This window comes from Quercus suber, unplaced genomic scaffold (assembly GCF_002906115.3).
Source record: "Quercus suber isolate HL8 unplaced genomic scaffold, Cork oak 2.0 scaffold_117, whole genome shotgun sequence".
Classification (NCBI taxonomy): domain Eukaryota; kingdom Viridiplantae; phylum Streptophyta; class Magnoliopsida; order Fagales; family Fagaceae; genus Quercus; species Quercus suber.
Window position 1 is genome coordinate 1,152,210 of NW_027069582.1, and position 25,685 is coordinate 1,177,894.

Genomic DNA, 25,685 nt, shown 5'->3' on the forward strand with positions numbered 1-25,685 from the left:
TTCAGAGGGGAATGAGCAGATGGATGACTGTCCTAATACAGTAAACCACATAGTTACTTCGGAGATGCTAGTGGAGTTGTCTAGAGATTATACAGCAGAGGAGATAAAAGCTGCGTTGTCCCAGGTGGGGCCAACAAAGTCTCTTGGACCGGATGGTATGAATGCTCTCTTTTACCAAAAATTTTGGAATATTGTGGGTACTGATGTGGTTGCTACTATATTAGATTTTATGCATTCTGGTACCATGCTATCTGATATTAATTATACACACATTGTTTTGATTCCAAAGGTCAAGTCACTTGAAAAGATGTCTGATTATAGGCCCATCAGTTTATGTAATGTCATCTATAAAATTATCTCTAAGGTGTTGGCAAACAGATTAAAAATTATTTTGCCTTAACTGATATCACTTATTTAGAGTGCTTTTGTTCTTGGTCATTTGATCACTTATAATATTTTGGTTGCATATGAATCGTTGCATTCCATGCATTGTAAAAGGAATGGAAAAAGGGGTTCTTTGGCCCTGAAATTGGATGTTAGTAAGACATATGACAGGGAAGAGTGGGATTTTTCGAAGTGTATGATGGTTGGACTAGGTCTTCCTGATGTTTTGGTGGATAGAGTCATGACTTGTGTAATGACCCCATCTTTTTCAGTGCGGATTAATGGGAGAGCCTATGGTAGTATAACACCATCTAGAGGACTCCGACAGGGTGATCCTTTGTCACCTTACTTGCTTCTGATTTGTGCAGAAGGGTTTTCCTCATTACTTGCAAAGGCTGAAAGGGAGGGGCATATTCATGGGGTGTCTATTTGTAGGAGAGCTCATACAATAAGTCATCTTTTGTTTGCTGATGATTCATTCTTCTATCTTCTTTAGCAGTAATACTGATGTGGATCAGGAGAGAATTAAAGCGACACTGGGCATTAGAGAGGTGGACCAGTTTGAGTCATACCTTGGGCTTCCTTTGGCAAATCTAAAAATCAAGCTTTTTTCTATCTTAAGGATAGAGTGTGGAAGAAAATTCAGGGCTGGAAGGGCCAATTGTTATCAAGATAAGGCAAGGAGGTTCTTATTAAAGCATTAGCACAATCGATACCTACATATACTATGGGAGTATTTCAGTTGCCTAGGAAGCTTTGTGATGATTTAAATGAAATGTGTGCTAGATTTTGGTGGGGACAAGTGTGTAGTGAAAGAAAAATACATTGGAAACGTGGGAAGGCCCTATCTCAATCAAAAAAGGAAGGTGGCATGGGTTTTCAGGACATAAGGTGCTTCAATCTAGCTATGCTGGCAAAACAAGGGTTGAGGTTATTGCAAGAGAATGAGTCTTTGTCATATGAATGTTTTAAAGCTAGATATTTTCCTAGAAGTACATTCTTGGAGGCTACTGATGCTCCCAATGGTTCATATGTATGGAAAAGCTTGATAGCAATGCAACCAATTTTGCAAAAGGGTTGTTGTTGGAGTGTGGGAAATGGTGTTAGCATAGTATAGGTGGATCCTGAACTATCCAACAAATAAGGTTTTGCACCCACCGCTTGATGAGGAATGGGAGTGGCGAGTTGCAAATCTTATAGATTGGAGTACTCTTGATTGGAACATATTGTTGCCAATTTTCACCGAGATGACATGGAGGCCATTTTACAAATTCCATTGAGTAAAAGGCAAGTGCAGGATACCTTAATGTGGCTCCATACCAAAAATGGATATTATTCTGTTCGATCGGGATATTATATAGCTTGTGGCTTGCAACAGCAGGAGAATGGAGAAATTCAAGGATCAGGTTTGAAGAAGGGTGAGATGGTATGGCCAAATTTATGGAAGTATAAGGTGCCAAATAAAAAAAAAGTATTTGGGTGGAGAATGTGTCAAAATATTCTACCTACAAGGGAGAACCTATTTCACTGAAAGGTTGTGGAGGATAAGGGGGGGTAAGGCATGTAAGAAAGAGGTGGAATCAATAATACATGTGATGTGGGAGTGCGGGTGTAGCCCAGGATGTTTGGGCTAGAAGTAGGATTAGTTCATAGAAGTATCCCACGTTAATGGGTGATATAATGAAGTTATTTGAGTGGTTAGTGGATCAGTTAGCTGAGGAAGATATGGAGTTGTTTTTAGTTCAGTGCTAGGTTTTATGGAATCAAAGAAATGCTATTTTGCATGGAGGTACAATTCAGGATCCATCTGTGCTGGTTCAAAGAGCTAAAACATTGCTGCATGATTATTGTGATGCTCAGTCTCATCTCCCTGTTCCACTACCATCTTCATTAATGCAACAACTAGAGAGATGGAAGTTGTAAGGTTGAATTTAATCAATCATCTTATTGACTTTATTCCGTGCCAATTTGCTTGTATTTCAGCACTTAGAAATGCTGTATTTAGGTGGGATTTATATAAGGGTAGTGAGTGAGAGAGTGTGAAGAAATGCTCAAGAAAGTAGGGCTTCGCGGCTAGGACTCGCGGGTGACTCATGACTGGCAAGCCGCCAAATTCAGCACACGAGTGAAGCGTGCGAGAAGGTGAATAGTCGCGCCAGCTAGAGCACTACAGGACAAAAAGTCCAGCTTGGTCGTCTGTTAGCTCGCGGTTTGAACTCGCAACTCAGCCAAGTCGCGAGGCCAAGCTGCCAACCAGCTCTGTTTTGAAAAACCTGATGTTTCACATTCCTATCTCGCCTTAGTATAAATACCCCTCGTTCCCACGAAATGTAGAGAGCTCCCAGAGAGAATTTTGAAAGAGAAACTCTAGAGAAAAACAAGATTGCCTCATCCACAATCTTCACAAAGAGACTCTTCAAATTCCTCTACTCTTTTCCTCTCCATTGATACATTCTTGAGAGGTTTTTGACCAAATCCTTTTTTTACCATACCTACGTCTGTGAGAAGGTTCTTTTGGTGCTAAGGGAAGCAGTTTGGAATGGACCAATGGTTATTAGTTGATGCTATGGTTTATAGCAGAATCCAGTAAGCTAGAGAAGAAAAAGGTTCGGCGCAACCTCATTGGAGCAAGAAGCTTGGAGGGCTTAGGTACCTGAGTAGATTAGGCTTGGAGAGTCCATTACTGTTCATGTATCCCAACTACATTTTCTAGTGGATTATTGACTGCTTGGAGGGTGGCGGAGAGGTTTTACGCTGAGGGCTTCGGTTTCCTCTTCGATAACACATCGTGTGTTGTCCTTGTGCTCGCATCTCTCTTCCTTTTATCTTTATCATTTAATTACTACTGTGATTGTGATTATTTATGGTTTAGATTGTTTATCAATTCTATTTTAAGCTTGTTATCATTTTCTACACATATATTGTTTGATTTAAAGCTTGAATTGGTATTTTGATGTTTGGGGGTCTAAACATTCATAGTGTTTTCAACGCTATTTTAACTTTCATTTGGTATTAGAGCGGGTGCACTTGTTGTCGTTTAAACACCTAAGTGCCATCCTAGACCCCTTTTGGATATAGATGTTGCTATGGAAAAGGCCATTCTGAATTGTGGTTTAAATGTTTGTGACAATGACTCTATGAGCATGTTTGAAGGGTGTCCTAACAATGAATTCTCAGAGTTGTTAAAAACTAAGAAACATGTGAGGATGTTTGCTTACATGCTAAAATATTTTGAAAGTAAGAATCACATCTTACACAATAGTCTATGTGAGTCTAATTCCTTGATTAAGAAGTACAAAAGAAGAAATAGAATATTGTGTGAAAAGGTCAATAATCTGAAAAAGAAGATTCAAGCTAACAGATGCATGGATAATGAAAATCAATTTCTGTTTGATGGTCAAGAATGCATGTCTCATGCTTGAATATTTGTGCACACCTCATTGAAAGTTTTTAACTCATGCTTATGGTATCTTGATAGCAGTTGTTCTCGTCACATAACAGGAGATAAATCACTATATAAGACTCTCAAAGAGAAAGTTAGTGACTATGTAACATTTGGTGATGGAAGTCATGCTCAAGTTCTCAGCAAAGGGACTGTTGAAATACTGGGATTACCTTTATTAAAAGATGTATTATACATCGAAGGGTTGAAGGCAAATCTCTTGAGCATCACTCAAATATGTGATGAGGATTTTCTTGTCCAGTTCTTAAAGAAGGGGTGCTTAATCATTAACGAAGAAGGGATTCAAGTCTTAGAGGGAAATAGGACTATCGATAATTGCTATGGAGTAGTTCCTACAACACCTATTTCATGTAGAAGTGCTCGTGTTGACATGCTAGAACATTGGCATCACAGATTTGGGCATGCAAATTTCAAACAAGTAGCTAAAGTTTCTAAACTCGAAACAGTTAAGGGATTTCCAAAGTTTGGAAAGGTGGAGAAGACTATTTATGGAGCATGCCAAATGGGAAAACAAAGAAAGGCAAGTCATCACAAGGTAAATGTGATTGCTACTTCACGGTGTTTAGAGCTACTCCATGTTCATCTAATGGGGCCTACAATAACGGAAAGTCTAGGAGGAAAGAGGTACATTATGGTCATTGTTGATGATTTCTCAAGACACACTTGGGTTGAATTTCTTAAAGAAAAATCAAAATCATGTGAAAAATTGGAAATTCTTTGCAAGAGGTTATAAAACAAGAAAGGAGTTCCCATTGTCAAGATAAGGAGTGATCTTGGCAAGGAGTTTGAGAATGCAAGATTTGAGTTGTTTTGTGAAAAGAAAGGAATCAAAAGGGAATTTTCAGCTCCCAAAACTCCTCAACAAAATGGAGTGGTTGAAAGGAAGAATCGAGTGATTCAAGAAATGGCTAAAATGATGCTACTCAACAAGCAAATTCCTCAAAAGTTTTGGGGAAAACCCGTGAACACTTCATGCCACATTGGTAATAGAATGTTCTTCCGAGTTGGGATAAAGAAGACTGTTTATGAGATTTGGAATGGAAAGAAGCCGAAAGTAAAGTACTTCCGAGTGTTAGGAAGCAAGTGCTACATTCTAAATGATCGGGAGAACCTTGGGAAATTTGATGCTAAAAGTGATGAAGGTATTTTTCTTGGGTATTCTACTACTAGCCGAGCATATAGGGTCTTCAACAAGAGAACTAAGAAGGTAATGGAGTCCATCAATGTGAAAATTAATGATGCTATAACCAAGGTAGAAATGCTTGATGATGGGAAAGGACAGCATACCAACGAACCCATTGTTGAGGCTGAAGCTCTTGATATAGAAGCTAAAGGAACTACACCAAAAAAGGAATCAACTCCCTTGAACACAAGAATGCAAATGAGATCAATGTCTAGAACATCAAGTCCTCTTACTCCTCCAGAAGTTCATCCTCCCATCTCCCGGAATGATGAAGTCTCCACATCAAAGAAGCCTAGCCAATTATGTAACATATCATTGCTACCTTGCCCAATTTGAGACAAAAAGGGTAGAATCAATTCATGTCATTAGCACTAAATGGATATTAAAAAACAAGACAGATGAAGATGGAGAGATAATCAGGAATAAATCTCGGTTGGTGGCACAAGAATACACTCAGGTAGAAGGAGTAGATTTTGATGAATCCTTCGCTCTTGTGGTAAGACTTGAGTCTATTCGAATTCTTATGTCCATCGCATGCACCATGAACTTCAAACTCTACCAAATGGATGTAAAGTGTGTGTTTCTAAATGGATATCTGAATGAAGAAGTGTTTTTTGAACAACCCAAGGGCTTTAAGGATCCTCACTTTCCTGATCATGTGTTGAGATTGAAGAAAGCCCTTTATGGCTTAAAACAAGCCCCTAGAGCTTGGTATGATCGGCTTACCCATTATCTCCTGGAAAGAGGATTCAAAAGAGGTTATGCTGATCGAACTTTATTTGTTAAGAATGATGAAGATTATCTTCTGGTGGCTTAAGTATATGTTGATAACATAGTATTTGGTGCTACAATCGATGATCGGACTATAGAATTTTCTGAGGAGATGAAGAAAGAATTTGAGATGAGCATGGTGGGGGAGCTTACATTTTTCTTGGGCCTTCAAGTCAAACAAAAGAAGGAAGGCATACTTGTTTCACAAGAAAAGTATGCTAGGAATATTGTCAAGAAGTTTGGACTAGACTCCAAAAAGCATGCCTCCACTCCCATGAGTTCTTCCACAAAGTTGAATGCTGATTCTTCTGGGGTGGAAGTGAGTCCAACCTTGTATAGGAGCATTATTGGGAGTTTACTCTATCTTACTACAAGTAGACCAGATATTGCATTTAGTGTTGGTGTTTGTGCTAGATATCAAGCTACTCCAAAGTAGTCTCACCTGACTGCTATAAAGAGAATTAAACAGTACATCAATGGTACTCTAGATTATGGATTGTGGTATTCCAAGGATTCAAATGTTTGTCTTGTTGGTTATTCAGATGCAGACTGGGCTCGTAATGTGGATGATTAAAAGAGTATCTCAGGAGGTTGCTTCTACCTTGGTAACAATCTTGTCTCTTGGATGAGCAAGAAACAAAATTCTGTGTCTCTCTCTACAGCTGAAGCTGAATACATAGCCGCAAGAAGTTGCTGCACACAACTCCTTTGGATGAAGAAGCTACTTCATGATTACGGGATTCCTCAAGAACAATGTGTGTCTTTTGTGATAAAACCAGTGCCATAAATCTCTCTAAGAATCCAGTCCAGCATTCAAAGTCAAAACACATAGAGATACATTGCCATTTCATTAGGGACCTGGTGGAAGAAAAAGTTGTATGTCTTGAATTCATACACACAGACAATCAAAAGGTAGACATCTTCACCAAACCTCTTGATGGTCCACGGTTTGAATCTCTTCGTAAGACCATTGGTGTTGGTACAATCCCTTGAATCTCATGTGTGTTGTGTGCTTTACCTCTTTATACAATATCATCTTGGTTGTAGGGCACACACTTCTTTGTTGGTTCATTGCATAGCATTTTTTTCGTTGTTGTTTTAAAATGTTTTTACATTGTTTTTTTATTTTATTTTATTATTTTTTTTTTATCATCAATCTTTTTTTGCTTTTATGTCAAAAATCAAAAAACACATAAAAAGTAGAAAATCCAAAAAGTTTGATCGACTTTGTTGAGTGTTGTCTCAAAGCATGTTTTGCCTTGTACCTTTGTACTAATGGCTTTGTGCATCTATAAGCTTAACTTGTCTCATATGCACTCATATCTTTGTGGGAGAAATCATGAAATCTATGTGACTGTTGTAAATAGATCTTCAATCTTGTCATGAATAATTAGTGAATGGTTTTGTTGATCTTGAGACATGCATAGACTTGTGCCTATATATCTTTCCATTTTTATTTTATTACTTTTAATTAAAGAGCTCACCAAATGTAAATATCTAAATGAAAAGAGATATTGAGTTACAAAAGCATGTCGCACATACTAGTATTTGACTAGGAAAAAGGGAAAGCGACCAAAATAAAATGTATGATGCCCAAAAAGCCAAAGGCTAACTTATCAAATTGAAATATTGAAAATTTCAAGCATCGATCTCACAATAAGATGTATTGATTCAAAATGATCATATGATATGATGTATATGGAGCCAAATGAAAAACTTCAAAGAAATGTACTCAAGTGTATGTGGGAGGTCATATATGCATATTTCTATAATTGAGTTGGGTCACATTATCTAGTACTCATTGTGTATGCCTTGATTGAATTGATCATTGAAGTTTCACATTAGACTAAGGACTATCTCATTTTTTGTATTCACACACAACACACAAGTTTATATTCAATGAATGCCATATTCATTTGTGTGATTGTACTTGTTTAAATGTGTTTTCACAAGCTCAATCTTTGTTAATCAAACACAAAAAGATTTTTGAGCGTTTTATCTTGTTTTTGGAAAGTATTTTGTTTTTACAAAAAGGTCAAAAAAAAAAAAAATCAAAAACAGTGTTGCCCTATTTTGGTGACTTAGTCGCGGGTTGGTTCAGTCACATGCCCTAGTCGCGAGCCCACTCCAAGATTTTTCGCAGCTCACTAGCGAGTCAAGGTCTCAATCGCGAAAAATACTTAGAAAATTTTTCAAAACTTGAGTTTTTATGTTTTTCGTAGCTCGGTGTGGCGACTTGTTCGCAGATGGAAGGTCTAGTCGTGAGGGTTATACAGAGATTTTCGCGGCTCACCTAGTGACTGTCCCGTGGATAGACCTTCCAGTCACAAAAAACACTTAGAAAATTTTTCAGAAATCTTGATTTCAAAGTGTTTCACGGCTTACCCTAGCGACTGTCTGGCGACTTGGCTTAGTTGCAAAAAACGTGTGTTTTGCGTTTTAAAGATTAATTTTAAAACCATTTCAGTTTTCCCTCGATCTATTGTGACTGTTCATGATCTTCATCATTTAAACTTCTCTCAATCTCATCATTTTTGTGCATACATCACCATTGTTGTCCATCATTTCTGATTCAATCCTCAAGAAAAGGTATGGGCTCTGTCTCTTTCATAGTATTGTTCACATTTACTGCTTATTCCTCTTGATTTGTATAGTTTACTGCTGTTTTTATATCTCCTGTTTGTTTTTGTCTTTGATCTCATGAGTGAAATTGCTTTGTTTTGTTGGTGGTTATGTATGGATCTACTTTATCTTGAGTACACATTGTGATGTTTGTGGCACACACATAATCATTTTCATGTTTGGAACCTAAATCCAAATTTCTTTTAGGGTTTCCCTCATAACCATGTTTTGGAACTTTCCCAATGCTAATATTGTTTGGTGCCTTGTTTGGTTTTCTATTTTTGATAAAACATGACACAGGGCGAAAATGTCTCCATTCAAGAGAGTGGCTGTAAAAGGGGGAAACAACAAGGGGAAGGAACTTGTCATTGATGTTGGTGAACTCTCACCTAGAGCAAAAAGGATCGGCTCATCATCTGGAGTGTTCGATCCCAACAAGTTCAGATCCTATGCTGCCTTTCAGAATCATGAAATTTTTTTCAAAAATGCTACACTGTTACTCGAAAGGGTCGTTGATCAACCTTCTCTTTTTGACACCAACATTCCTAAATGGTTTGCTCACAAAGATTGGAATTACCTTCTCTCTGATCTTGATGAAGCATATGAGGACTTGGTCAAAGAGTTTTATGCTAATGCAATTATTGAAGGTGAAGAACTCAAGTGTTGGGTTAGAAGAAAGATTTTCTCAATCTCTCCCGCATATCTGGCTGAGATTCTCCACATCAATCGACCGATGTTCAAACTATCACCGATTTATGATGATTTATGTCCGGATGAGGACCTACTCCGGGATGCTCTTGGACAAGACTTGGAATTCTCATCAAATGGGAACTCAGTCAGTGTTTCCTCTCTTCCTTTGAAATTGAGGGTGCTTACAATCATTATGTTCCACAACTTGTACCCATTATCTAGCACCGGGTACATAAACCTTGATTGTGCCCTATTTCTTCATGATCTGATCTCTGATGTTGAGATTGACATTTGTGCACACATATTTCATGTCTTGCGCAAAACAGTTTTTCAAACTGAATCACAGATATGCATTCCATTTTACTACCTTATTTCTAGGATATTAAAGCTCAAAGGTATTCATCTTTCAACAGATGAGTTTCCCTGCACAAAACTGGCTTTAATCAACATGCGTACGTACAACGCTAGCGTTGGTCATAGTCGGAAGGGAATCAAAACAGAAACTTTAGCCTCTCACAGCAGTTCGCGCTCTAGCTCATCCACATCTGATAAAAAACTTGACAACATTGTGAAATCTATCCACGAGCTGAGTACCAAGATGTTTGGCCTTACATCTATCTTGCACCATCTAAACATTCAATGGGAGATGAAGTTCACCTCTATCCAAACTTAATTGGATCAAATTCAAAGAAAGCTAGAAGATGATGAGGACTAGCTATTCCATGACAAAAAAGGGGAGATATTAATGATGTTAGCAGGGGGAGTAAAATGATAAGGGGAGAAACAGCTGGATCAAAGGGGGAGTTTTCAACTGTATCATATGTTTATTTTCTGTTTCATATTAACTTTGTCTCGTGTTTATTTACTATGTTTGTACCCAGGTTGTTTTTGTTAGCTTTTAGGGTTTGTTTCCTTGCACTTGTAGGCTTTTATGGTTTGTACCATGTTTATGCAGCCTTTATGCTTTGTTACCTTGTACTTCTAGCTAAATGGTATACATTTTCTTTAAGTACTCTCACTCTTGTGCCCTTGTAGGATCATGTCCCTAGATGCACATATGTTTTGTGCATTGGTTAAGTGTTGGACATGCAAATGATACTTTGCAAATAAGCTTATTAACTTGCATGTCCGGATGTTCATTCCTTGAGTGAATGAGCATTGTGATCACTAGTTTATAGTGATTGCTGTTTTGATCAAGACATGGTTCATTGTTTTATCCCATTGTTGCTTAATCGCATTGTGTTTGCTCCATATGCATTACCAATGCATTACAAGTTTTGGTCTTATGGTTCAAGAGCTTCACAGATTCTAGAGTTAGGTGTGAGTGAGTTTTCCAACTATTCCCAACTCACGCGTTAAGTCTAGAGTTTATTGTAGGGTTTTGTCATGGAATAGCCAAAGGGGGAGATTTTAAGGTTGAATTTAATCAACCATCTTGTTGGTTTTATTCTGTGCCAATTTGCTTGTATTTCAACACTTAAAAACGCTTTAGTTAGGTGGGATTCATGTAAGGGTAGTGAGTGAGAGAGTGTGAAGAAATGCTCAAGAAAGTGCAAGAAAGTAGGGCTTCGCGGCGAGGACTCGCGGGTGACTCATGACTAGCAAGCCGCCAAATTCAGTACACGAGTGAAGTGTGTGAGAAGGTGAACAGTCGCACCAGCTGGAGCACTACAAGACAAAAAGTCCAACCTGGCCATTCTGTTAGCTCGCAGCTTGAACTCGCGACTCAGCCAAGTCGCGAGGCCAAGCCTCTAACTAGCTCTATTTTGAAAAACCTGACGTTTCACATTCCTATCTCACCCTAGTATAAATAACCCTCATTTCTATAAAATGTAGAGAGCTCTCGGAGAGAATTTTAAAAGAGAAACCCTAGAGAAAAACAAGATTGCCTCATCCACAATCTTCACAAAGAGACTCTTCAAATTCCTCTACTCTCTTCCTCTTCATTGATACATCCTTGAGAGCTTCTTGACCAAATCCTTTTCTCACCATACCCACGTTTGTGAGAAGGTTCTTTTGGTACTAAGGGAATTAGTTTGGAAGGGACCAATGGTTATTGGTTGATGTTATGGTTTATAGCGAAATCCGGTAAACTAGAGAAGAAAAAGTTTCAGTACAACCTCGTTAGTGCAAGAAGCTTGGAGGGCTTAGGTACCTGGGTAGATTAGGCTTTGAGGGTCTATTGTTGTTCATGTATCCCAACTACATTTTCTAGTGGATTATTGACCACTTTGAGGGCAGCGGAGAGGTTTTACGTTGAGAGCTTTGGTTTCTTCTTCGATAACACACCGTGTGTTGCTCTTGTGTTTGCATCTCTCTTCCCTTTATCTTTACCATTTAATTACTGCTGTGATTGTGATTATTTATGGTTTAGATTGTTTATCAATTTTGTTATAAGCGTGTTATCATTTTTCGCATATATATTGTTTGATTTAAAGCTTGAATTGGTATTTTGATGTTTAGGGGTCTAAACAGTCATAGTGTTTTCAACGCTATTTGAACTTTTAGAAGCCACCTACTAGGCTGAACTATAAAATAAATGTCAATGCAACAATATTCCCATGGCAGAAGGCTTCAGGGTTTGGGTTTGCGATTTGCAATGAAAGGGGAGAGACTATGGCTGCGGTCTCGGCAAGAGGTCCATTAGTTTAGAACAGTGAGGAGGCAGAAGTTTTGGCTTGCAAGAAGGCAGTGGAAGTTGCTATGGATTTCGGATTCAAGGATGTCACTCTTGAGGGAGATAACATTTTTGTTATGAACTCAATTTCCTCAGCAGGTATTACTAGAGCTAGGCTTGGGTTTATGTGTGATGATATCAGATGTATGGGGAGGGGCTTTAGAAGTTTTCATGTTAACCATGTGAGGAGGATAGCCAATACTGTGGCACACTCACTTGCTACGTATGCTAGGTTGATAAAGGGTGAAATGGTCTGGCTAGAAGAAGACCCACCTTCGACTAAAGATGCTTTGTACTCTAATTCTTGTCATATTTCTCTTTAATGAATGAATTGATTCCAGTTTCAACCAATAAAAAAAATAAAATAAACTTTATGAAATTATATTGTTCAAAATTTTGAATTTTGAATAAGATGCAAGTATATTTTGTTGGTTCTAGCTAAAACCTGTTATATCACTCTTTTAACCCACTTAATTGAAAACAACTAAAAAAGAAAATAAATTTAAACAATCCACTAAAATAGACATCAGCACTCTTAATCTCAATCATATATGGAGATATAACTCTTGGTCCTCTAAAGATGCCAAGGAAAATGATGAATGTCTAAAAGAAATAAGATAAGAAGATGCAATTTTTGCATCATGTATGATCTCATCAATATGTAATGTTCTAAAACATTTAGATCCTTCTCATACATTTATGACGTGTAGGGTTTTATGTTTTGCCTTAAGTATAAAAAGAAAAACCCTAACCACGTTTTAAAGTTGTTGTTTATGCTATATGTGTGAATCTCTTGTGAGATCTAGAGATGTTTGCCTTCATACATACTTCGGGTTATCAAGATTAAGATTGATGTCGAGAGCTTGGTAATGGCTTCAATTGCTATATAAAGAGCTTAAAGAAAACACAAGTGGGAGTACTTGTGGTTACTGTGAATCCAAGAAAGAAGTAGTCTGTGGACTCGAAGCTGTCATGTGGCCGTGGTAGTAAGTTTTCTACTCGATGTAGCTATAGGATGTTAATGGTCTAAGTCGCTATTGTAAAATTTTAATTCTTCCATAATGGATCTGTTTTACCTTGAGGATAGCTAGGTTAAATCCTCCCTAGGTTTTTTACCGGTTTGGTTTTCTTGGGTTATCATATCATTGTGTTCTTTATTTTCTGCATTGTTGACATGATATAATATACTAGTGTTAACCTAGTTTTGAATAATTTACCTAAATAATCACTTGGCTAAATATCTAGGTTAATCAACTTATGTTTTAAAGGGTCTAAAAACGTACAAGTGGTATCAGAGCAGGTTAGCTCTAGTATTTAGATCTTTTGATCTAAGAGTTGATCCTTGACCCCTGTTGTCATGGATTCTTGGAAGTTCTTATTGCTAAAGTTCCAACTTGTCTACTTTTGGTTTGTGTCTCTTGTTGCTTTTGTTAAGTCTTTCCTTGAGTATCTTGGTATAATTACATGTGATAATAATTATTTGTGTTATATTGCTTTAACCGCCTTAAAGGCACGTGATTCTTGTCTTTGGTATTTGGATAGTGGTTGTTCTAGGCATATGACAGGAAATAAAGCCTTATTCAAGACACTCTTTGAAGGAAAGATTGGGACAGTCATATTTGGAGATGGAAACAAATCTGTGATTAGAGGCATTGGAACTGTTGACATTCTAGGGTTGCCAGTTTTTAAAGATGTCTGGTATGTTGATTGGCTGAAAGCAAACTTACTAAACATCAGTCAGATTTGTGACAATGGATTAAATGTTCTCTTTACCAAGTATGAATGTGAGATACTTGATGAAGGAGGTGATTGCATGTGTATTGGTGTTAGAACAGCTAACAACTATTATGGTACAACACCAAGTATAAGCAACAAGTGTTTCAGTGCAAAGATCAATCAAGTAGACTTATGGCATCAACAGTTGGGACATGTAACTCACAAGAAAATAGATAAGATTTCCAAGTGTGATGCAGTTATTGGTTTGCCCAAGTTTGAAAAGATAGAAAAGTGCATATGTGGACCATGTCAGATGGGTAAACAAGTGAAGTCCAAACATCCGTCTATGACTAAAGTTCAAACTTCAAGACATCTAGAGTTGTTGCACATTGATCTCATGGGTCCTACTAGAGTTTAGAGTTTAGGTGAAAAGAAGTATATTCTAGTTGTTGTGGATGATTTCACTAGATATACTTGGGTTGTGCTTTTGAGAGATAAAGCTAAGGCTCCTGAAAATATGATACATTTATGCAAGAAATTGCAAGTTGAGAAAGGTAATGTGATAGCTAGAATTAGAAGTGATCATGGAAGGGAATTTGAAAACACGAAACTGGCTACCTTTTGCAATGATCAAGGCACACATCAAGGGTTCTCTTCACCTAAGACACCACAAAAAAATGGAATAGTGGAACAGAATAATAGGATTGTTCAAGAGATGGCTTATGTCATGCTACACAACAAAAAGATGCCCAAGTCCTTCTGGGAAGAAGCTATTAACACTACATGTCATACACTTAACCAAGTGTATTTCATACTTGATTCCAAGAAAACTCCTTATGAATTTTGGAGAAGGAAGAAGCTTGTTGTCAAATACTTCCAGATATTTGGAAGTGACTATAAGTTTGATGCAAAGAGCAATAAGGGATACTTTCTGGGATACTCTTGCACTAGTAGAGCTTATAAAGTATATAACTTGAGAACTCAAACAGTCATGGAGTCTTAAATGTGGTGATCAATGATGAACTGTGTTTAGAAACTCATTCAGAAAACACTCCTCTGGTTCAAGAAAAGACTGTGGAGGTTGATGATCCTATTCCTGATGATTATGTTGGGAAGCATAGTGATGAAGAGCTACTATTGTTGAATGGTGCTGTTTCAGTATCATTAAGTCCAAAACCATCCACACCAGTTCATGAAACTTAACAAGAACAAAATGAGCCTAGTCCTTCATCAGAACAAAAAGGTACCTCTATATCTCTGGTCAAAGGTCTATCTTCTAGAGTGAAGTTAAATCACCCTGCCACAAACATATTGGGTAGTTTAAATGACAACATGAGATTGAGATCCAAAGCCTTGAATGTAATTACTCACTCATGTTATCTATCCCAATTTAAACCGAAAAAGGTGGATGAAGCATTTCAAGATGCTGATTGGGCTAATTCTATGCATGAAGAACTCCATTAATTTGTTCAGAATGATATGTGGGAATTAGCTCCTAGACCAAAGGGGATAAATGTGATTGGAACTAAGTGAATTTTTAAGAACAAGTTAAATGAACATGGTACTATTATTCAAAACAAATCAAGACTTGTTGCTTAAGGATACACACAAGTGGAAGGGATTGATTTTGATGAGGCTTTTACACCGATAGTTAGACTGGAATCCATTAGGATACTTTTGTCCATAGCAAGTCATTTGAATTTCAAGTTATATCAAATGGATGTCAAGAGTGGTTTATTGAATGGGATGTTACAAGAAGAAGTGTATGTTGAACAACCAAAGGGTTTCATTGATCCTTACAGACCGGATGATGTCTATAAGTTGAAGAGAGCTCTCTATTGTTTGAAACAAGCTCCTAGGGCATGGTATGATAGGTTAACCGCATATCTCATTAAGTACGGATTCAAAAGAGGATTTGCAGATACTACTCTCTTCATACGAAAGGATACGAATTATTTTTTAGTAGCTCAAATTTATGTTGTTGATATTGTTTTTGGTGCTACTAATGATTCCCTTGCTTAATTTTTTGTAGATGAAATGAAGAAGATGTTTGAAATGAGTATGGTTGGTGAACTAATTTATTTCTTGGGATTACAGGTGAAGCAACCAAGCAAAGTATGCTAGAAATCTTGTTAAGAGATTTAGACTTGAAAAGACTGCACATGCTAGAACACCAATGGCTGCTAATGCAAAGCTAACCAATGATCCTTCAGGTGAGTCTGTTGATGTTACATTATATAGAAGCATGATTAGTTGTCTTTTGTATTTAACCTCAAGTCGTCCAAATATTGCTTTCAGTGTTGGTGTATGCTCTAGATTTCAATCTAATTCTAAGGTTTCACATCTGAATGCTGTTAAAAGAATCATAAAATATGTTAGTGGAACTTGTAATTATGGATTATTCTATAGCAAAGAGTCAAATTTTTCTCTTGTTGGTTTTTTTTGATTCAGATTAGGCCAGCAATGCTGATGATAGAAAAAGCACCACTGGTGGGTATTTTTATGTAGGAGCCAATCTTGTTGCTTGGATGAGTAAAAAGCAAAATTCTGTCTCTCTGTCTATTGCAGAAATAGAATATATTGCTGTTGGAAGTTGCTGTTCACAGCTTCTTTGGAAGAAAAAGCTTTTGAATGATTATGGGATAACACAAGACACCATGGTTGTTTATTGTGATAATTCTAGTGCTATTGATATCTCTAAGAACCCGGTTCAATACTCTACGACTAAATACATAGAGATTAGATATCACTTTATTAGAGATCTGGTTGAAAAAAAGATTGTGGCTCTTGAAAATATCCCTACTGAACGTCAGAATGCTGACATCTTCACCAAACTTCTTAATAGAAGTAAGTTTGAGACACTTTGTCAAGTAATTGGTGTGATTCTGTGTCCCTAATCATCTTTGGTTTTCATGATCCTTGTGCTTCAACTCTCTATATTTTGTGACCATTCTTCTTTATTGTTTTTATTTTCTTTGTTTCTAGGATTTGCATTGCATAACATTCATGCATTTCGTACTATGTTGTTTTTGTTATTATTTTCAAAAAATAAAAAAATAAAAAAAGAAAAGAAAAGGAAAGACAAATGTGTTTTGCATTATTTTTCTTGGACTTGAAATCAAGGTTGGTCATATTATCTTTACATAACATGTTTATGTACCTTGTTTAGCTTGGATGAGCTTATTTTATTGCACTTTACTAGTTTGAGCTTTGTGGTGCATGCTGTGTGGGAGTTGTTTATAGTTTTTGATCACATGTTCTTGATCTTGAAGTCACATGCTTTTGATTGTAAAGACCAAAAAATTCTAAGAGAAAGGCATAAATAACCATCTCACAATTGTTTACTAGCTAATCATGAACACCTTAGTGCATATCATAGGATTTTGTGTTCAAGAAAGTGTAGCACATGCACAAAAAGAACATAAGGTGTAGCCTCGGCTTATAATAATAAAATTGGTGTGTACATTATTGGGCAATAATAAATTCAAATTCAAATAAAATTGGTGTGTACATTATGAGACAAATAAAAAAACTTACATGATTGCAAGCTTGTTTTCTAGGAGATGTGGAATATATAATGTAACTCTTTAGGTGATAGTCACTTTCAAACTTATGTGATGAACTTTGTAGAAATTGTGATTGATCACTATTTACTTATCACCTCACATGTATCTCCAATTATTCTAATTGTACACACTACACAAGTTATTTTTTTTCTAAACTTAGTACATTATATTGTGTGTGAACTTGTTGTAGCCATCCAAAATTAAAAGTTCATTGATTTTAATGCAAAATGTGTATAAAGTTTGAGATTTGTGGACAAATTGATTGAAAATCTTGTTTTTGGAAGATCTGCGTTAAATTCAAGGGTTTTTGAAAAACTTTTCATCTCATACTCATGCATTTCATTTATAAAAAAATGTGCTTTAAGGAGTTTCTACATTAAAATGCTATGTTTTTCAAAAAACTGTTTTTTTCCAGATCTTCAATCGATCGAACCTGTTGTTCGACTGATCAAAATTGTGATAAAAAATTTGGTTTGAATTTCCCTGGCTCGATTACTGCTCGATTGATGCTGGATCGATCAAATGTGATTTTCAATTGATCGAATCTAATTTTCGACCGATCAAAAATCATTAAGAGGGTTTTTTAAAAACAAGCTTTTCACGTGTTCTTCACTTTTTCAAACTTTTCAAAAAGCTTTTCTCTCTCTCTCTGCTCGACCGATCCAAATTTAAGTCTAATTTTTGTTGTTTTCTGTCCAATTTTTTCTCAACATTTTTGTCTTCTTGTGCCGGTATGACATTTCTACCCCTCCTTTTCATTTTATTCACATATTTCTTGCATTTTTCATGCATTTTAGGTGTAATTTTCAGACTTAAAGATTTTTTGGGTTTTTGATTTTTTGGTTGGTTTTTGTCCAAATTGATTCATGGGGTTTTGTCTCTAGATGCTATTCACTTGCCTTAATTTGATTAAAATTGTGTTTTGGGACAATTTTGAAATTCTAAGGCATGTAAATACTCAAATTTGGGGATTTTGTTCAATTTGACTTAATTTGGTAAAATTGACTTGTGAAATTGATTGATTATGTCATTATATATTGTTATCTAATTAGCATAATGATTAATTGGTCAATTTGGTTGAATTTTTGAAAGTGGGTTTTTGAAATTTAGGGTTTTTGTACTAAAACTCTATGTTCAAGTCAATTGTTGGTTTTTAAAGTATAATTGGACTATTCTCAATGCATTAGAGCATGCATCATGTGTTTATTTTGTTCATGCATCATATAGTTTTTCTATATTTTTTGTGCTCTAACTCTGTCTAATGCAGTCTGGCCTTGGTTTTCTTTGCTTTCTTTTTTGGTCTTTTTTCTGTCTATCCTTTCCAACCCTTAGCATCATGGTTAGGAAGACTAGAGCTCATACGACATCCACCTCCACTCCAGCTTTAGATAGTGAGAGGTTTCATACTGAGAAAAACCAAGAGACTTATGAAAGGCTGAACATCCTTAGATTTGTGTGGGCTGAGAGTAAAGTTGTGTTAGATGAGTTAGATCCGGAGATTAGGAGGATCTTTGAGCGTAGGGGCTGGTTACCTTTGTTCGATATAGATCATCCTCTTCTGGCTACCTTTATTAGAGAATTCTACTTAAACCTCTTTATCCACTCCAATGATTCCAACACTTAGTTTATGAAGAGTTGGATACGGGGTGAAGATTATGTCATTACTCCTTCAATAGTGGCCTCTACTCTTGGGGTGCCTAAGGTACAGTATCCTATGTATCCTTATGATGAGGCCCCTTCTCTAGATGATATTATGTCATATCTCACCAGTACTTCCATTCAATAGGGTACTGATCCTCGGATTACTATTGACCGAGATTCATTACTTGCTTTTCTGGATTTCTTATCATTCCATTTGGCCCATCTCTCACTTGTACACCATTCCTATTGAGAGATGTGCATTTTTGTATGCCTTTGTGATAGATGCTACTATGAGTTTTCCTACTCTTTTCATTCAATCCTTGGTTGAGGTTCATAGGAGTAGTTCTACCTCACACAGTCTTTTCTTCCTTGTTTTTATTCATTGGATTTTGTTACATCTAGGATTAGATGAGTTTCCTGCATCTGAGCTCATACACATTACAGCTCCCATAAGTGCCACCTTCCTTCGGTAGAAAGTTGCTCAAATGAGAGCTAGCTCTAAACGCCCTCATGTAGAGTCTTCTTCAAGTGTTGCACTTCCTCCTCTTCCTTCAGGTGATCCCACAACTAAGTATGTTGATTTGATGACCGTTGTTGATCCTCCACCTTCTACTTCGGGTGATTCTAGCATTTGAAGTATGTTGGACACTGTCATGACCATTCAAGCGGCTCATGGTCAGCTTTAGGTGGACATGCACATGGAGCTTTAGGCCCTACGTGCGAATTTGGAGAGCATTAGGCGAACACCTCCTTTACCTCCTTTTGATGATGAGTCTTGATTGCCCTTTAGCAATTCGTCACAAAAAGGGGGAGTACATATGGATGGTAATAGGGAAAGATTTTTGAGATAGGGAGATTTTTTTTTTTTTTTTTTAAAGGTTTTTGGAGCTTTGGAGTTTTAGATTGTATTTAGGTGCTTCATGATGTATTTATCTCGATATATTTATTTTTATGAGATGTATATGTTAAGGGGGGACATTATATTTTTTATTCTTGTTTCTTGTTTCACATTGTGCTACATTGGCTATTGATTTATATTACAAGGTTATTCATGATATATGTCTTTTATTTTCTGTTTTGTGAAATTAAGAATTTATTTATTTTTACTTGTATTTTCCACACATGCATTTATGTGTGTTGAGTGTTTCAGGAATATACAGGTTGATTTAGTCATGCTGCTATCTTGTAACTGATAGATAGTAGTTAGGTTGAATTATTTTTGGTTGGCTAATTTTATTGTAATGGGTTGTTTTTGTAACTTTGAGCATTTTGTTTTATTATGTGTTTTGTCACGGATTACCAAATGGAGAATTTGTTAGGTTCTAAGGATTTAGGATCTAAATGTTTTAGAACTTCAATATGTAATGTTGGCAAACCATGATCAAAACTTAGAGTTTAGATTTAGGCTGCTCAAAATATGTTTATTGTAAAGTTGGAATTGAGTAATTATAGAAAATTATTGTTCACTTTTTGCAAGGCTCGATCGATTGAAAATTAGACTCGATCGAACGAAACTCGTGTAGATTGTTTTTCTGTACAATTTTTCAACTCAGCCCAAGCCCATATAACGTGTATGGTTTTATATTTTGTCTTAAGTATAAATGGGAAAACCCTAGCCACGTTTTGAAGTTGTTGTTTATACTGTATGTGTGAATCTCTTGTGAGATCTAAATGTTTTTGTCTTCATACATACTTAGGGTTATCAAGATCAAGAGTGATATCGAAAACTTGGTGATCGCTTCAGTTGCTGCATAAAGAGCTTAAAGAAAATACAAGTGGGAGTACTTGTGGTTGCTATGAATCCAAGAAAGAAGTAGACGCGGAGTTGTCACGTGGTCATGGTAGTAAGTTTTCTACTCGATGTAGCAATAAGATGTTAGTGATCTAAGTTGCTATTGTAAAACTTCAATTCTTTCATAGTGGATCTGTTTTACCTTGAGGATAGCTAGGTTAAATCCTCCCTAGGTTTTTTATTGATTTGGTTTTCTTGAGTTATCATATCGTTATCTTCTTTATTTTCCGCATTGTTGACATGATATGATATATTTGTGTTAACTTAGTTTTGAATAATTTACCTAAATAATCACTTGGTGAAATTTTTAAGTTAATCAAATTGTATTTTAAGGGGTCTAAAAACGTACAAATAGAGTTCTAATAAGATAAAACTTTGTCATTCCCACTTTAAAGGGATAAAATATATACATACATACACATATATATATATATATATATATTATCCATAAGAGAAATACTGAAGTGTAAAGTGTAAACTGGTCCTAGAATTTACTACAGAAAGTAATTTAAAAAAGATTACAAGTCACTAACATGGTTTTTGTTAGTATTGTGCAGACTGCAGACCATGGACCATGCATGGACAAGTCAGTAAGGTCCAACCATGAAAGTATCGTGCAGACTGCATGTGGACCATATACATGTATATACGTGTAAACTGTCAGTGCCAGCCGCCCATTTCTTATTCTTCTTCTTCAGCCTTAGGTTTCATATATACAAAAATATATTTTAAGTTTCTATTAAATCAACCCTAGATTTTACATTTTTGTATTAACGTCAATATAGTAATTAGACTTTAGTCTTTTGATTTATACAATTAACGCTTTGTACATTAATTTAGTATCATATTATACCTTTTTTTTAAAGAAAGAAACATATTAGACCTTGTACAAGTATTTTTCATTAAAATACACATATTTAATATCATAATGTATATATTAAAATTGTTAGAATAATACTAAATAGAATGAATAGATTGTATTGTATTTTCCAAGTAATATATATATACAATGATGCATGCCTTCATATATATGGCATAGGATTGTACTATATGTGTTGTATAAAAATGCATATTGTACAAGTATGAGTGTTAAGTAAGACAAATAAAGCAAGCTTAAAACCCACAAACCCTATACATATTAACAAAAATAATGTCATTTTAAAATTATTGATAAACTTAGAAAACTCTATACCTTATGTGATTAAATGGGTTACTTAGTAATGAAAAATATTAACAAAATATTTAATCTGTTATAAAACTAAATTGCAAGAGGCTAATTTTTCAGATCTGAAGTCCAACAACCAGATTGGTACTCACATAAAAGGGTGATATTTATAGAAGGTTACCATATATTATGTTGCCATCAAATTAAAGGATCTTAGAATTTGGTGAAGGAACTATTTGTATAATTTAGTTTGCTTGCTTTATTCCAGCGTATTTTCTGTATTTCCTACCTCGACGACAGAAATGTGGCCTCACTTTTCATTGAACTGCCAACAACAACCACATACAATGAACTGAAAAAATCTGGATTGGACCATTCCTAGTTGAATGTTCTTATATGCATGAGTGGTGGGAATCAATGGTCCCTGCTTGACCGGTCAAGGATTAGAATTTGATCCAAAATGCTGCTGATATGGAAACGTAAAGTTTGAGACAGATTTTCTATTCGATTCTTAACAAACAATACTGCTGGGTTCATTTTATCTTGATAGTTGATTTCATTGGAGGGTATAAACCTTTATTATACCTGACCTTTGAGAACTCTCCAGTTATTAATTTGTAAGGACTACTACATTTGATAAAACTGAACAGACTTAATTTTATATAAAGTCAAAGAGTCTCATGGTTTTGTGATATTGCCATACCTAATTTTATATAATTCTTCTTTATGGAAAGTATTTAAATTTGAATCCTCCCTTAATTGGGAAAATAAAATTCTACACAGATCATTACGAACCTCTTAATTCAACTCTTACTCCATATTGCTTAGAGATGAGGACATTCCATATCCTTAACAACTCAACATCAAGCTCGTTGATTAGGTAGCTTAGGATTGAAGTTTCATGCTTTCCGTAAGTATCATTTCCAAACACTTTATCAGGACAGTATTAAGTCTCCATGTCAACTGTTGATAAGAATTTTCAGTCATAAGGCGAAAATCTCACCCAAAAGAAATAATCATATATTGAAATAGGCTTCAATCTGGCTAGCTAACTAAGTTCCACAATGTTTCATTAACAGAACCAAAAGTCATTAATTCAAATATACTAATGAAACTGATTTTCAATATTGTGAAAAATTAGTCGTGGATTTCAATTTACCATTGAGGGTGTGGCGTAAATATTTCTTTTCACCTGCCTTAGTGCTGACTTCAACTTGGAAGTTGAAGAAAACAATATTGTCACGATAGAAAAAAACACAAGGTGGCCATATCTACACTATAACCCAAAAAGACTAATTAAGTTACAATTAGAACTTTATATAATTATTTATATAATTAAGGTTTACCTAATAAACACCTCAGATAAGACTTCAGACACAACAACATAATACACACTAATAAAATCATGTACAATATCAAATCTACACAATCTAGGGTATATGAATTGATCATTATTTATAAGGAAAAAGCTTGAATGCTTCTTCGATGTAATTTCTAAACTAAGGAGGTAGACCTTTTGATTGGAAGTGATGCAAGCATTGCCATCAAGGTAACTCCTCCCAAAATATATAAATGCTTAATGAACGACATATTCAGTGATTTCCACAACTGCAAAGATAGATCAATTGAACTATATAACCTTGTTGACTATTTGTCTATTACGGACATATACACCGATCAAAAACCATTTAACAAACCAAGTACTGTCCCTAAACAACAATAAATCAGCGAGTAATAATGGTTGTGATTAAAATAATGAACCAAAAACAAAAGCCTAATGAAATCAAAAGGGGCGCGCGGGGGGTGGGGGGGGAGATCCTTCTATAAGGAGAAGCATGTAGTTTCAAATGAACACCATAATAACCTTGTTAATTGGCTACAAACATGATGTCCTAAAGAAAAACAATTTATATGTCATGATGCTTATGAAAACAATGACAGCCCTAGCTAAAACCCTGGGGACGCTACTATGTGTTCAATTAAATTTCTTTTTGCATGCATTATAATTATATTCTGTTAGGACATATGTGTTTTCACTTATTAAGAACATATGTCACTTATTTATGTGAATTGACTAATCCTTTGACAAAACGCACTCTACTTGTAATTGGGTAGTTCTAGGTGTTTTTAATACTTCAAGAAACAAGGTTTCAAGGTCAAGTGTTGAAGTCATTAAGTCTATCCAAGAAAAAGCAAGCTAAAGTACAATTTCATTAAAGCTCAACACCTGCTCGATAGCTACCTCGACACCTGCTATTTGTCGAGATTTAAAATTTCAGATTTTTTGATCTGATTTTCTTGGGATCCGTGAATATGTTTTTGGGCCTTCTTTTCTCCAAACCCTAAACATATAAAAGGATTGCTTTAAGGGCCATCAAGTGTGACACAAGTTGCAAACTCATTGAGCAATCTTTGTTCAAGCAAATTGTGATCAAAAGACGAAGTTCTTGACCTAGTTCATCTTCTCTGAAGAAGTTGTTGTGTATTTGCACCATAGGGTTTTGTGACCAATCATCTTCCTGATCTTCATTGTGTAGGATGAACTGAAGAACTTTGCAGCCAACCTTTCTTCCTTAAGTTGATGTTTTGAAGTCGCGTACTGGGATTCGCGCATTGGTTACTCACGTACTTGGAAGCCGTGCATCAAAGATGGGAACTGTCGCTACAGATCAAGTCCAATTGGGTATTGGGGTAAGGGTTCAACTGTAGGTTGGTAAGGTACTTGGGATTCCTTTACTTGTAACCGCTTGATTTGATAATAGTGGAGTTTCGGGAGTAGTGACCTGAAAATCACCCGGTGGGGCTTTTGCCGTGAGGTTTTTCCCTATTCGTAAACAAATCACCGTGTCATTTAATTTCCGCTGCATATTTAGTTATTTGGTGATTTGTTTGTACTTCCACATATTTGCATGCTAAATTGATTAATTAATAACTTGTCTAATTAATTAATTGGTTTAATTACAAGGGGTCATTCAGATTGTGGCCTATCATATTTAGCCATATTGAGATTCTCTTAATGCAAAAGCATAGTGTCCTCTCAAAATAATTGGCAATATCAGAGACTAGCATATTATATACTTTGTTAGGATTAGTGCCCTTAAATCCTATTGTATGATGCTATGTATGATATTAAGTTTGACATTATGTATGACTTAATATTATGTTTAATAAATTTGTTTTATTATTATCTGAAATAATGGTAACATGAATATTTGGACATTATCACATAGTCCATGAGATGCATAGTATGTGATTTATGTGAAGAGTCACATAAGATATAAATCACAAATTCTTTGTAAACTTAGAATTATAGTTCATAGTCGGTGATGAAATTGGGCATTTCATCTGCGAAGACTATAACATATCAATCATGATGATTTGTCTTGATCATGGAAGTGGTGACTTCTGGTTGATGTGTTAATATGTTTTAAGAGTTAAGACATATTGAACTGGACCGCTGTGAGATTTATTATTCTCCTAAAGACTGTCAAAGGAATAATAAATCTCACGACTTGTATTTGCATGAACTCTTAATCCTGAGAGAATAATAGACCTGATCATGAGGTGTAGGTTGTTTTGATATATCAGGAGTGAGATCTGAAGTTATGGTCAAAACCTCAGTATGTTGGGCAGCCACATTTAGTGTTGATGGAACATGTATTCTCAAGATGGAATTCATAGTCTCTTAACGGAGATATAAAGTATTTCCTTGAGATAAGTTTAATGAGTTTATTATTCAGAGAGTTAGGCCTAACCACTTTAGTAAGACTAAAGTATATATTTATGGAATTGGATTTCATAAATATATAATGAATAACATTAAAGGATTAAACCGGGTACTCAAGGATTAAGATGTAGTAATTTACAAAGTGGCAGTCTACATTAATGACTTTGTATTACTACGAATATTTTATGAAGGGGTTGCATGTATAATAAAGTCTTGGGATATAATTTATAGATAAGACCTAGAGTGCAACTATATTTATATAGTGGTATTAAATATAGTTAATGGTAA